General features: G+C 42.8%; 1 protein-coding gene across 3 annotated transcripts in view; it reads left to right on the plus strand.

Moving 5' to 3' along the window:
* EGFLAM (EGF like, fibronectin type III and laminin G domains) overlaps nt 1-12344 on the plus strand; it is a 175177-nt gene that overhangs the window by 19317 nt on the left and 143516 nt on the right. The window lies entirely within an intron of this gene.

Genomic DNA, 12344 nt, shown 5'->3' on the forward strand with positions numbered 1-12344 from the left:
TTTAAATCATCTGATTACAGATTACAGAACTAATTATAAAGCTGAAAGGTACATTATGAACTGCTTTTTCAGTATAACTTCTTAATATAGATCTTTATTAATGTATTTTTACATACATTAATGAAAATTCAGTGCACAGGTCTACAGCTTTAAAAAAACCTGTTAAAGATAAAAGGGCTTCAAATATATGATAAGGCTGTTTTATTGTAATACCCAATTTTCTTGACATCCTCTAGCACTTTCAATATAATTAGTAAAATAGCTATAACTATTGTGAAAGAAAGATGATCATTTTTAAAACTGGAAAATGGAAAAACATATTTCTGGGAAATAAAGGACCTCCACTTTGATATTATCTATTATGCATCTTATTATTCTCATCTTCTGGCCAAATAGAAAGCTCTCATCTCACAACTGTAGTTTAACTAAAAATAAAACGAAACAAAAACCTAAATAATTTTGTTAAATTTTATAATATCAAAGAGTCTGATTGAGTAGTCCATATTTAAGGTTTGAAAGTAGGGTTTTGAGTTCCTGAGACCTTGGTTCATAGGTGGAGAAAATATAGGGCTTCTACCCATTCTTGGGGAGAAGTGGTGTTCTTCAGTTACATAGCGAAGTTGAGGACAACCTGAATGCTAATTTTTCTTGTGGTAAAACAGTCTCCAACTATAAGAAGGAAAAAGATGACAAATATTTGCTTTATTTTCCTAACAAGTTACATAATTCGGTTGTCTAGACAATATTAAATTAACTGCATTGTTGAGCAACCCCTTGTCTGGTTGTGTAGACCAGATATGTGCTATTTCTTCAATACTGGGGCAATTTTGTGCGGTAGGAAGAGCACTGGGTTAAAAGGCAGGGGCCCCAGGTATAAGCCATCCCATGGTTATGTGCTGTGATTGGATCTGTGATCACCACTCACTGTTATGAGTGTAACACTAGGGAAACCCCATGTGGTTCACCCCCCAATCCCAGGAGTCCTCTGTGGGGAGAAGGGGTAGGAAGCTTTGTTTCAGTGATAAGAAGTAGAACCCCTTTAAACTCATATCTCATCCAATTGAGTTTTCTTCTAGATTGCCTTTTTCTTCTATGGCACTCTCTTCTTTTCAGTGTTCCAAGTTTGCCAATCTGGAGTCATCGTTAATTCCTTTTCTCTCTTCCCCTACTTGCTGATATTTCTTTCTTGGGAATTACTCTTTCATTTGCCTCCCTCACCGTCCGGTTTCTAGGTCTTATTTCAGGTCCTTTTTACTTGAGGCCTGCAACAGACTTTGACCTCCCTTGCCTCAGTCCTGCTGCCTCCTTCCCAGTTGTATTAGTCAGGGCAAGCCAGGTCAGGCTGCAGTAACAATTCATCAGAAAATCCCAGAGGCTTAAAACAAAATTTATATGACATGGTCATTGTAGATTGCAGGAGGCTGCTCTCCACAGCATCTTCATTCTGCGACCCAAGTTCTATCTATTTAGAATTCCATCATTTCTGTTTAGATATCCTAATGCAGCAGGAAGAGGGTACTGGAGGACTTCATACCGACAAACGTTCAGTGTGCCATTCTTTCACTCACTGTTACTGGCCACAGGTAGTCATGTGGCAGAAATGTGTTACCCTCTCAAGTGCTTGCAACAAGTGGAGAAATGGATATTGAGGAGCATTAGGGGGCTTCACTATTCTATCCTACAGTGAAGGCCAGAATCCTCCACTGAAGACCAGGTCCTCCAGTAAAGGCCAGGGTCCTCCAAGGAAGGTCATTGGTGATACTCTCAATGCACTCCTTTAAATAAAACCTTTCAGTGGTTCCCACCCTCTGTCTCTATCAGATGGCCTATAATTCAGGGATCTCTAACACTTATTGAATAACCAATATTTATGAGGCACTTACTATGTTAGTAAGTAAGGTAATCCATTATCTTATCTATTTCTCTTCGCCATTCTTCAAGGTAGCCATTATTATCCGCATCGGACAGAGAAGGAAACTGAGGATTAAAGAATGTCCTAGTTTGGGTTTCTCCAAATTCAGACCACGTGGCAAGGATGCAGGTACCAGGAAGTCCAGTGAGGAAGGGGGTTGTGGTAACAGCAAGAGAGAAGTGTCAATACTGGGATAGCGAGTGGGTCACCACTGTGGACGGCTAGGGCTATGGTCCAGCTGTAGACCCTCTGAGAGACTGGGGAACAGAGCTCAGCTCTACCCTGAGCCAAGGGACTGGGCTAGTTTTCCACCCACTCCTCTAGGTCATTTGTAGCGGGTTGCTCTTGAGATGTTAACTCCCTGGCACTTTTGGCCTGCCCTGTCCACCAGCCAAACACATGCGTCAGCGACAACACACCCTTCGGCCGAGGTGAGCAAGCTGTCAGTTTGCTAGAGCAGAGTCGATAAGCCCAGGGGCTCCAGGCGTTGGCAGCTTCTGCTACAAAGGGGCGAAGTCACTTGCCCAAGGAATGCAGTGAATGAGATTTAAACCCAAATGCTCTTGTTCCAAAATCCACTGTAGACACTGACCGCCCACCACTTACTAACAGAGGAGAGGGATGCGTGCGTTAGCCAACGTGGTCACTGATCACTCTTCAAACCATCTTGTACTTTTTCTTCTCCATCCCTTTGTTCCTGCATTCCTTTTCCTGGGAGTTCTCTTTGCTCTGTGCCTCCTATTTAGATTCTGTCCATGATCTCTGCTCAGCTCAAACACTGCCTTCTCCATGAAGCCTTCTTTGATCATCAGAAATGCTGCCTCTCACCCTTTGCCCTGTGGTGGTGGGGAAGGCTCCAGCAGCACTTAGCCTGCCCCGTCCTGCATGGCACGGATACATTTATAGGTCTTTCTCTGGATTAGACCAGGCTCCTTGTGAGCCTGGACCATATGTTTTTTTAAGATTATATTTATCTATTTGACAGAGCGAGAGAGCACAAGCAAGGGGAGTGGCAGGCAGAGGGAGAGGGAGAAGACTCCCCGCTGAGCAGGGAACCCGATGCAGGACCCGATCCCAGGACCCTGGGATCACGACCTGAGCCAAAGGCAGACGCTTAACGACTGAGCCACCCAGGCGCCCCGAGCCTGGACCATATTTTATTCAGTTGTTTCAAATAGTTGGTGGAGTCGGACAGATCAACCTGACTGTATACGTGCGTACACACATCCATAGGCACATCCGGGTCCCCCTTCAGTCCGTGTTGGCTGACCTTACTGAAGGTCACGTTGAAGCCTGGATGGTGGGATATTTCTGTTCGAGGCTAACTGTACCTCTGTCAGCTTCTTCTCTGCTCATCTGACTTCCGGCCCCTGCGTTGTCACTTGCAGTTGCCATCTCGGGCAGGTGCAGAAGAAGCTGACGACTGAGGGCAGGCTCCCCTCCACGGGTCACATCTGGGACACGTATCTGTCCTTATTCCCATTGGAAATGGGAGTGGAATGAGGATGGCTTGCCTAATGCAGGTGACATAACGGCAGAATGCACTCCACCTGAAGGTGACACTCCAAACCCTATGCCACGGATTGCTAATGATTAGGAGGTGACAGAAACCTTTGGTTTTCTTTGGATCAGAACTGGGAAAAGGGAGATGACTCTGTAAGTGCTTTCACCTGATATTTCGAGGTGTCCCTTTGATGGGATAGGAAAAGGGGTGTAGCCTGCAGAAGGGAATTCCACTTGGCTCTCGCTTTCCAAGAGACACGCTTGTGTTCCTGCAGCATGACGTTCGGATATCCACTGCACACCGGAGCTCGTGACAAGGAAGAACGGCAGGAGAGTTGGCCCTGGCCTCCTCCATGGTGGCACCTTTCTCGGTTGTGCACCTGTGAGGTTTTGTCATGGGCTCACCCCAACCCCTCCGTGTTAATATTGCCATTCGGTTTTGAAATGCTTAGCTGAAAGAGGAACTTGTGGCCACAGATGGTGAGATCATTCTAACAAAGAAAGCTGACCCTTATCTTTTTCCCCCACAAATGCAAAAACAGATTGCATTCGTCATCAAATCCTTTTCTTAAAAATGATATTTAAGGGCGCCTGGGTGGCTCAGTTGGTTAAGCGACTGCCTTCGGCTCAGGTCATGATCCTGGAGTCCTGGGATCGAGTCCCGCGTCGGGCTCCCTGCTCGGCAGGGAGTCTGCTTCTCCCTCTGACCCTCCCCACTCTCATGTGCTCTCTCTCATTCTCTCTCTCTCAAATAAATAAATAAAATATTTTTTAAAAAATGATATTTAAAAAAAGATATCAAATAATTTGCCTTAATAACGCCTGTACAGCAAATTCTTAAATTACTTATGTAGGGGACCAAAAAATGCATTTTCTTTGTTCTGTTTTAAATACGTTGCCTGTGATTTCATTAACTGCCCCTTTGTTCTTCAATGGCTGAGTAAGAGTTTGTTTGAGTGAGAACGGCTTTGTTGTGTTCCATGTGTTTGTCCCCACTGCTGAATAGAAAGTCTACAAGGAAAACATTGAAAAAAATCAGCAGCAGCTCAGTTGTGAGTACTTGCAAATACAGGTCAACTACAAGTTGGCTCTTATCTCCCAGATTCTGACATCTATCCCATTTACAAATCACTCATGTCCCCCCATTTGCGGTTCTACACTAACCAAGTGCCCACAGTCAATGAGTTAATAATTATCCCTTTATCAAAATCACACAGAGATCCCAGATATATCAAGGGGATAGTACACAGGTGTACACGTGTAGGCAATTTAAGTACATTTTGCAAAAGTATGTGTTGATAATTATGAGAGTTTTGAATATACATGTGTTAGCAGGTTGGCCAGGGCTGGGAGGGTGAGCAGTGATTAATCAAGGAGAACTTTCTGGAAGAATCACATTTCATGCCAGTGTTAGAAGCTAGGACATAATGCTCTAGTGAGTCATGTAAACATTTATAATTACTATACTTGGTGAGATAGTGGGTATTTCTATGGAGAACCATTAACAATTATTTAAAAAAAAATCAATTCCTGCCCTCTGTGTCTTCCTCCACTATGGAACATATGACAGAGAGTTGCCCTTATGAAAAGCAGCTCCACTGGAAATGTCTCCTGTTTTTTGTTGTTTTTAGGTTGCAGCTTTTACTTCTGTCTTTGCACGTCTGACTCCATGTGTTTTTCATTTCCGCTCAGAAGGGTGTGAACTGCTATTGACTGAGGACTTCCAGCCTAATAAGGCTTTTGTTTTTAACCTTTTAATTTGTCTAGTGTTTCAAACTATGACGACCCTTGGCTTTCTAATCTGGGTTGTGTTGCAGTTGTCGTCATATGCGGTGTGGTGGGAACGCAAGCTCGTTCTGCTCGCCATGCGACAGGCCAGTAAGTTGAGAGGCGAGATGTTGGGGCCAGGAAAGGGACTTTATTTGGAAAGCCAGCAAACCGAGGAGATGGTGGACTATTGTCCCAAAAAACCATCTCCCCTAGGATAAGATTTGAGCTTCTCTTCTATTAGGAAGAGAGGGAAGAGGGAGGAGGTTGGAGTCCAAAGGTGACTGACGTCTGTAGACATCTGAGAAAGGCCTTGGCCAGTTGATCTTTGCCTCCAGGAATCTGGTCATGTTGTTCCTGTAAATCTTAAACATAGCATAGTGGTTTGTGCACATACTTATCCCCTTGAGTGCGGTAGGTATTAGGTAAAAAAGCAGGTGTTTTTTGCAAATCTCAGCTGTAAGCAAAATTCCTCAACGATTAACATGCCTACGTGCAGGGTGAAGCAGACGTTTCAAAGCTATTGGTCACAGCAGCAAGGGAAATGGAAGCAATCTCGAATCAGACATGCTCAGTTTCTCCCTGTTACTGGAAGAACAAGGGATTTGAACCAGGAGAACTGGGCTTGAGTCCTGGCCCCTTTATCAGTCTCAGCTGTGTGACTTTAGATAAGACTTTCAGCCTCTCTGGACTTCTATTTCTGTGTTTGCAAAATGAGTTAAGTAAAGATGACAGTTCATGTTGCCCACAGAATTACAGTAAGGATTAAGTTTCATCATATGCATTAAATTTTGTCTTTTTTTTTCTTTTTTTAAATAATCAGTGCTATAATGTACTGGCTCTGTATGGAGACTTGGCTGCCAAGAATGTCTCCTTTAATGTCTTCTTCCATGCCTGAAATACTTTAATTATAAACAGTTGACCACACAGAAAACATTCTTCCTTAGCAGTTGCCTTCTACCAGTCCTGCAAAATGTCTTCATATGTAGTTCTTCAAGATACGAACAATGGAGCTGGAGGCTCTGTGGGGTCAGTGCATGATGTCAAAATTGCACAAGGGGTCAACATTATTCTTTGAGTCTTTATTACTATTATTATTCATTAAGTACAGTGTATACGCTTTGATGTCTACACATGTGACTCTCATTTAGGGAGCCATTTGTAGGAAAAGCCTTTCTCTTTAAACTCTGAAATCCCACTCTGTGGGGTTGATACTCACCCTGGGAGATGCATGTGGGAATTGAGAACTATTAAGGAAAAATAGATTCAAGACTCTCATCTCACACTCTCTCCAGGTGCTCACTCGCTGAGCACCCTTTATATTGATGTTTCTTTTTTTTTTCTTTTTTCTTTATTACTCTGCCAGCTATTACTGGATAGCAAACCACTCCAAAACTCCATGACTTCTAAGAGCCATCATTTATTCTCATGCATGTCTCTGCAGGTTGGCTGGGGACGGACTGATCTCGGCTGGAATCGGGCAGGCAGCGCCGTTTCAAGGCACGGGTTCCTCTGGGCTTCTTCCTTGTTACAGGGTGGCTCAGGTCCGCTCCATACTTGTCTAGCCCAGGCTGCAGGGGCTGTCATGGCAATGACAGAGGCACGAGAGGCGAATCCAAGTGCACAAGAACACTTCGAGCCTCTTACCGCTTCATGTCTGCCAACATCTCATTGGTCAAAGCAAATAATATCGCGAAGCTTCAAGACAAGGAATAGGGAAGGATATATACCCTGCGTACCATGAAGCCAAAGCAGATCACATAGCCAAGCCCAATGTCAGAGGGCTGGGGAAGTACAGTCCTTCTGTGTTGGGGTAGGGAGGGTAAATATTTTGGGTCAATAATCTAATCTACCCCTATTATCAAGTGCATACGTTGAGTTCCTTCCTGTAAGTGAAACATACGTATCTGTGTGGTGCCGCTCTACAGTGTAAGCACCGAAGGTCCAGTGCCCCTCCGCAGGGGTGACACGTAAAGAAAGTGACACGTAAAGAAAGACGCCCACAGGATGATACTCCCATACAGAGGCGTTTCCACCATTAAAAAAAAAAAAAGGATAACAAAGACTGTAGGTTTTACAAGTTTGTCTTGGTTCTAGCTATAATTCTACTTTTCCTCTCCCTTTCAAGAAAGTGTATCTGCCTTGACTTATTTTTAAAAAGCAAATAATTCTTAAACTTTGGTATTTTAGGCACCATGAGTGACTGCTTGCTTGTGATTAAGGTCACCCTGATGGCAGCACGGCGTGCCTCAGAACCACGACTAGAGTCCATCAGCGACTAACCAGGGTGTGTGGAGAGTTGACCATAAAACAAAGTTCATGGAGTGTTGTAGTGACTTGGGCTTTTTTTTTATTCACTTTTTATCAGTTTTTACTTGGAAGGGAAAGCATTTTTGTGGTGGTAATCAAGTCACAAGAGGCCCATGTCTGATCTTTGAGGAAATGGGTGTTTTAATGTCATATATATGAAACGTTTCGAAAATAGATGGCTGACGATTAAGGTCTAAATGGACAAGCTGCATAGTGGGGATGACCAAATAGGATATTCCTTTTCTTCTTCTAGGCGTATGTTAGTAGAGTCCCGATATTTCGTCAAGTGGAGAAAGTTAGAAAATAATCAATTACAAATAGAAATTGGACTGATTTTTAAAAAAAATTTAGGCTGCAACAGAGAGGTGTATACTGAGTTGAACTTCACAACTGAGATATGCCTTCCCCAGCCCCAAACAATAAATAAGATTATGGTGCTGATTATCAGACAACGACTAAAAGCTACTTTCCACATTTCTAGTAGGGAAAACTGCTTGTGTAAAGCAAAACGTAGTCCATTGCTGAGGAAACCTCCTGCTTCAGTGGAGAGTGGAGTGAAAGACGGAGTGATGACTAGCTCTCTAGTGTCTCCATTGTGAAGGCGAGTCTCACATAGGTAGCACAAGTAGCAATTCCGAAATGCAGAGGCTCGTTTGTTACATATTTAGGGTTAGTGCTACTATTTCAATTGCAAAATACAATCAGAAGCAAGCCCAAGAATGACTGTAAAGACAGTTCGGTAAGTTAACAAGTCTACTTCTGGTTACACCCCACACTCCTGGCCATGCAGTGCTTTAGAAATGCTGTGTGGGCAATAGCGTGGTATCCATGGGGTCTTGATAGGGTCAGGATAGAAAGCAGAGCGGTCTCCACACAGTCCCTTTATGGAACAAGCCCAGACAGAAAGAGAGAAGCAAAGTCTCTTGACTCTTACAGTTTTAACAGTTCTAAACCAAACTAAGGAATTGTTCTGGAGGAGGCACATGGTAATATTTGATGATGAGGAGGATGATGAGGATGATGATGATGATGAGATAGAATCAACTTGCTGAATACTTGCCCTACTAAGTTGAAAAGTTTGCATTCCGAAAGAGGGCAGTTTAACTCTGAAGTCCATTCTCTTTCATCTAGACTCAGTGTACGAACTGCCTCTTACTTAAACAGAATGGCATCTTCTTTACAGAAGACTTACAACTGATAAAAGTTGAAAGAATGAGAGAAATAGAAGATTACTTTTAGTCAAATGCTGCAATAATAACCAATACAGGCAAGATCCATCAATTTGTAGGCAAAGTTTGAAGAGAAGAAGGATAATTCATAGTAACAAAGTATCTCCCCACTCAAAGATATTTATTAATTACAAAGAGAAAAATATAACCTAACAGTGGAAAAAGTTGGCAGACGCCACTTCATTCAAGTGACCAGCGTGAACATCAGCCACCAGTAATAAGACATCCAATCTGCCCTCCTTGATAGGATGCACTGAGGAGGGCACCCCTTCTGTGACATTCTTGCCCAAAATGTATACCCTCAATGTAATCATGAAAAAAAATCAGAACGCCAAATGGAGGGATATTCTACAAGACAACTGACCAGTCAGTACTCTTCAAAGCTGTCAAAGTCATGAAAGAAAAGGAAAGATTTAGGAATTGTTACAGATTGGGGATTAAGGAGACATAATATAATGCAATAAGGAATCCTGGATTGGATCCTGAAGCAGAGAAAGGACACTAGTGGAAAAACTGACAAAATATGAATAAGAGCTATAATTTATAGTATTGAGCCAATGGTAATTTCCTTGTGCTAGGGAAAATGCTGATGTCAGGGGAAGCTTGGTGAAGGGTATGCAGGAGGTCTCTGTACTATTTTTGCAAATTCCCTATATGTCTACATTAAATAAATAAAGAGTTTAGAAAAATAAAGAAAATAATGGTATAGGTTAAATTAATAAAGGCTCTGGATCTTATTGTTTCATTAAAGCGTCATTCTTTTACCAAATAAAGACTATTATCATCTCTTATTCACTTATCCAGGAACACAGATATTCCTAGAATTTTTATTTATTTATTTATTTATTTATTTTTAAAGATTTTATTTATATATTTGAGAGAGAGAGAATGAGAGACAGAGCATGAGAGGGGGGAGGGTCAGAGGAAGAAGCAGACTCCCCGCCGAGCAGGGAGCCCGATGCGGGACTCGATCCCGGGACTCCAGGATCATGACCTGAGCCGAAGGCAGTCGCTTAACCAACTGAGCCACCCAGGCGCCCAATTCCTAGAATTTTTAAAATATCTAATCTCTTGGCAATGATTTCAAATTACACAGTTTTGTTTTGACATTCAACTCTCAGTTGGATATGTTATTTCTTTGGATGCTGCCCTGTGGATTTTGGACTTTTCCTAAAGACTAGACTATATGAACAATAAACCACATCAGAAGTGGAAGGAAGCTTCTTCAGAGCATGTCGGTTCTAACCTGAATTTGCGTGACTCACTGAGCCTGTCCTGACTCTGTAGTAATTATCTGGTCTTTAAAGTCATACTTCTCAGGCAGAAAAGCCAGCAAGAGCCATTCATTAGTACGTGTGATTAGAACCAAAGGATTGTACTTACTGTTCTTGGGCTCACTATCCAAATAACAGTACCAGGAGATGTTCCAATAATTTCTGGGCCTTGAAAACCTCTCACCAAAGATTTAGAGTTATTTCTCAGCACCCCCAGCCCCTGGGCCTCTGGTAGAGAGAGGTAGACAAGGAGGACGCTGCCAGTAGCTGGGATCCGTACTCCATCAGTGTCTAAAAACAGTGTCTGTCTGGTGCGTTCCGTCTGGATCCAGTGTCATTCAGTCCAAATCCACACCAGGTGTAGAGGACACCGCAGGAGGAGTGGCCTCTAGAAGACTGAAGTCCTTGAGGACTTACAGAGACTCCGGCAGAAAACATCTCAAGTTTGATAAGATGGGTAGTAGAAGAGCTGTGGTCTGCTTAGAGAAGGAGGGGAGTGATTCTCTAACATGCTCTAAGAATCTTTACTGATCTTTTTTTTTCCTTCTGTACAACAAATGGCATTATTAAAGGCTTGAGTTTTTTTTTTAATTTCAAGAAATTTTATTTCATTATTTTTCAGAGCTGCTTGATCATTTGTTATGGTTCCTTATATCCTTCACTTTTAATTGACTGTGACTCCAGCCGGGTCTGAGCCGTGTTGGAGTCATCTTTAGAGATATTTCCCAACTACTCTCGTTCAGGGCTCTTCAGTTAGGGGAGATGTAAAACTTCCCAGCTTCTTGTATCTTCTCTGTTGCTCCCTGCTAGCCTGGAGCTCTAAAGATAGCTTACTTGCGGGGCACCTGGGTGGCTCAGTTGTTGAGCGTCTGCCTTTGGCTCAGGTCACGATACCGGGGTCCTGAGATCGAGTCCCACATCGGGCTCCCTGCTCGGCGGGGAGTCTGCTTCTCCCTCTCCCACTCTCCCTGCTTGTGTTCCCTCTCTCGCTGTGTCTCTCTCTGTCAAATAAATAAATAAAAAATCTTTAAAAAAAAAAAAAAAGATAGCTTACTTGCTCAATCCCAATGAGTCCACGCCATCACAAACCCCTCTCTCTGGACTGTCTCTGGAGCTGTAAATAACTTATAAAAGCTCGTGTGTTATCCCTAAATTTGACATCTGAAACTAATATTGCACTGTATGTTAACCAGCTGGAATTTAAATAAAAAGTTGGGGGGGGGAGTTCATGTGTTAGGGTTTTAAGATGGTATTAAGTTCTTTACTATACACTGAGTACTCTACTATATAACTATTTTCAGTGCCAATGCATATAAAAGCTAAGATTTCCATTAAACTACCAAAATAAATATAAATATAAAATATAAATATTTTACCAATATTAGTTAAAATCATTCAGTGTTTATTATATCTAAGCACTGGTTTAAATTTCTTGCCTTGTATTAGCTAATTTAATCCTTACACAATACTAGATGTAGGTTCAACTATTATCCCCATTTGACAATTGAGAAAACTGAAGCCCAGAAAGGTTAAAGAAATTCCCCTTGGCTCATCTGCTTGAGCTCTGACTCGATTTCGGCTAGGGTCATGATCTCAGGGTTGTGGGATCAGACCCCATGTTGGGCTCTGCGCTCAGCAGGGAGTCTGCTGGAGATTCTCTCTCTCTCTCTGCCCTTCACCCTGCTCTCTCTCTCTCAAATAAATCTTAAAAAAAGAAAAAGAAAAAGAAATTCCCTCCATAATTATGGCTGGTGAGTGGTAGCAGCAGGTTGTAAACCCAGGAGACTGTCCTCCTGGCCACATGCCCCTGGGCTATATGGCTTGTATTTTGCAGCACAAAAGTAAAGATGAGTGCAGGCCAGACCGTGCCTGTTCAGTGCCCAATACTGTGACAAAAATACTTCTTCTTCTACAGTATGTCTGACATGTTCCAGAAACATGGGGAGGCCAGGGTGGCTGGAGCTGAGTGCCAAGAGGTGAGAGAGCAGAGCTGCAGTGGGGGGTCAGATCATGCAAAGTCTCAAGAGTCAGGATGATGCTGAGAAATGAGAAGCCAATGCAGGGTTTTGAGCAGACAAATAACCTGGTTGGATTTTCTTTCAAAGATAGCATTCTGAAAGGAAAACAGAAGTGGTAAACTCATGGACATCAGTCTGAGTGATATTTCCAGAATCTGTCTCCTCAGACAAGGGCCACAAAAGGACTAGAGTCATCACCCCCCCTTATCCTCAGGGGATACGTTTCCAAGACCCCTCAGGAAATGCCTGAAACTGCAGAGAGGACCGGACCCTCTGTGAACTGTGTGTTTTCCTACACAGGCCTATCTATGATAAGGTTTCATTTAGGCAT

The sequence above is a fragment of the Halichoerus grypus genome, chromosome 2, assembly GCF_964656455.1.
Source record: "Halichoerus grypus chromosome 2, mHalGry1.hap1.1, whole genome shotgun sequence".
Taxonomy (NCBI): Eukaryota; Metazoa; Chordata; class Mammalia; order Carnivora; family Phocidae; genus Halichoerus; species Halichoerus grypus.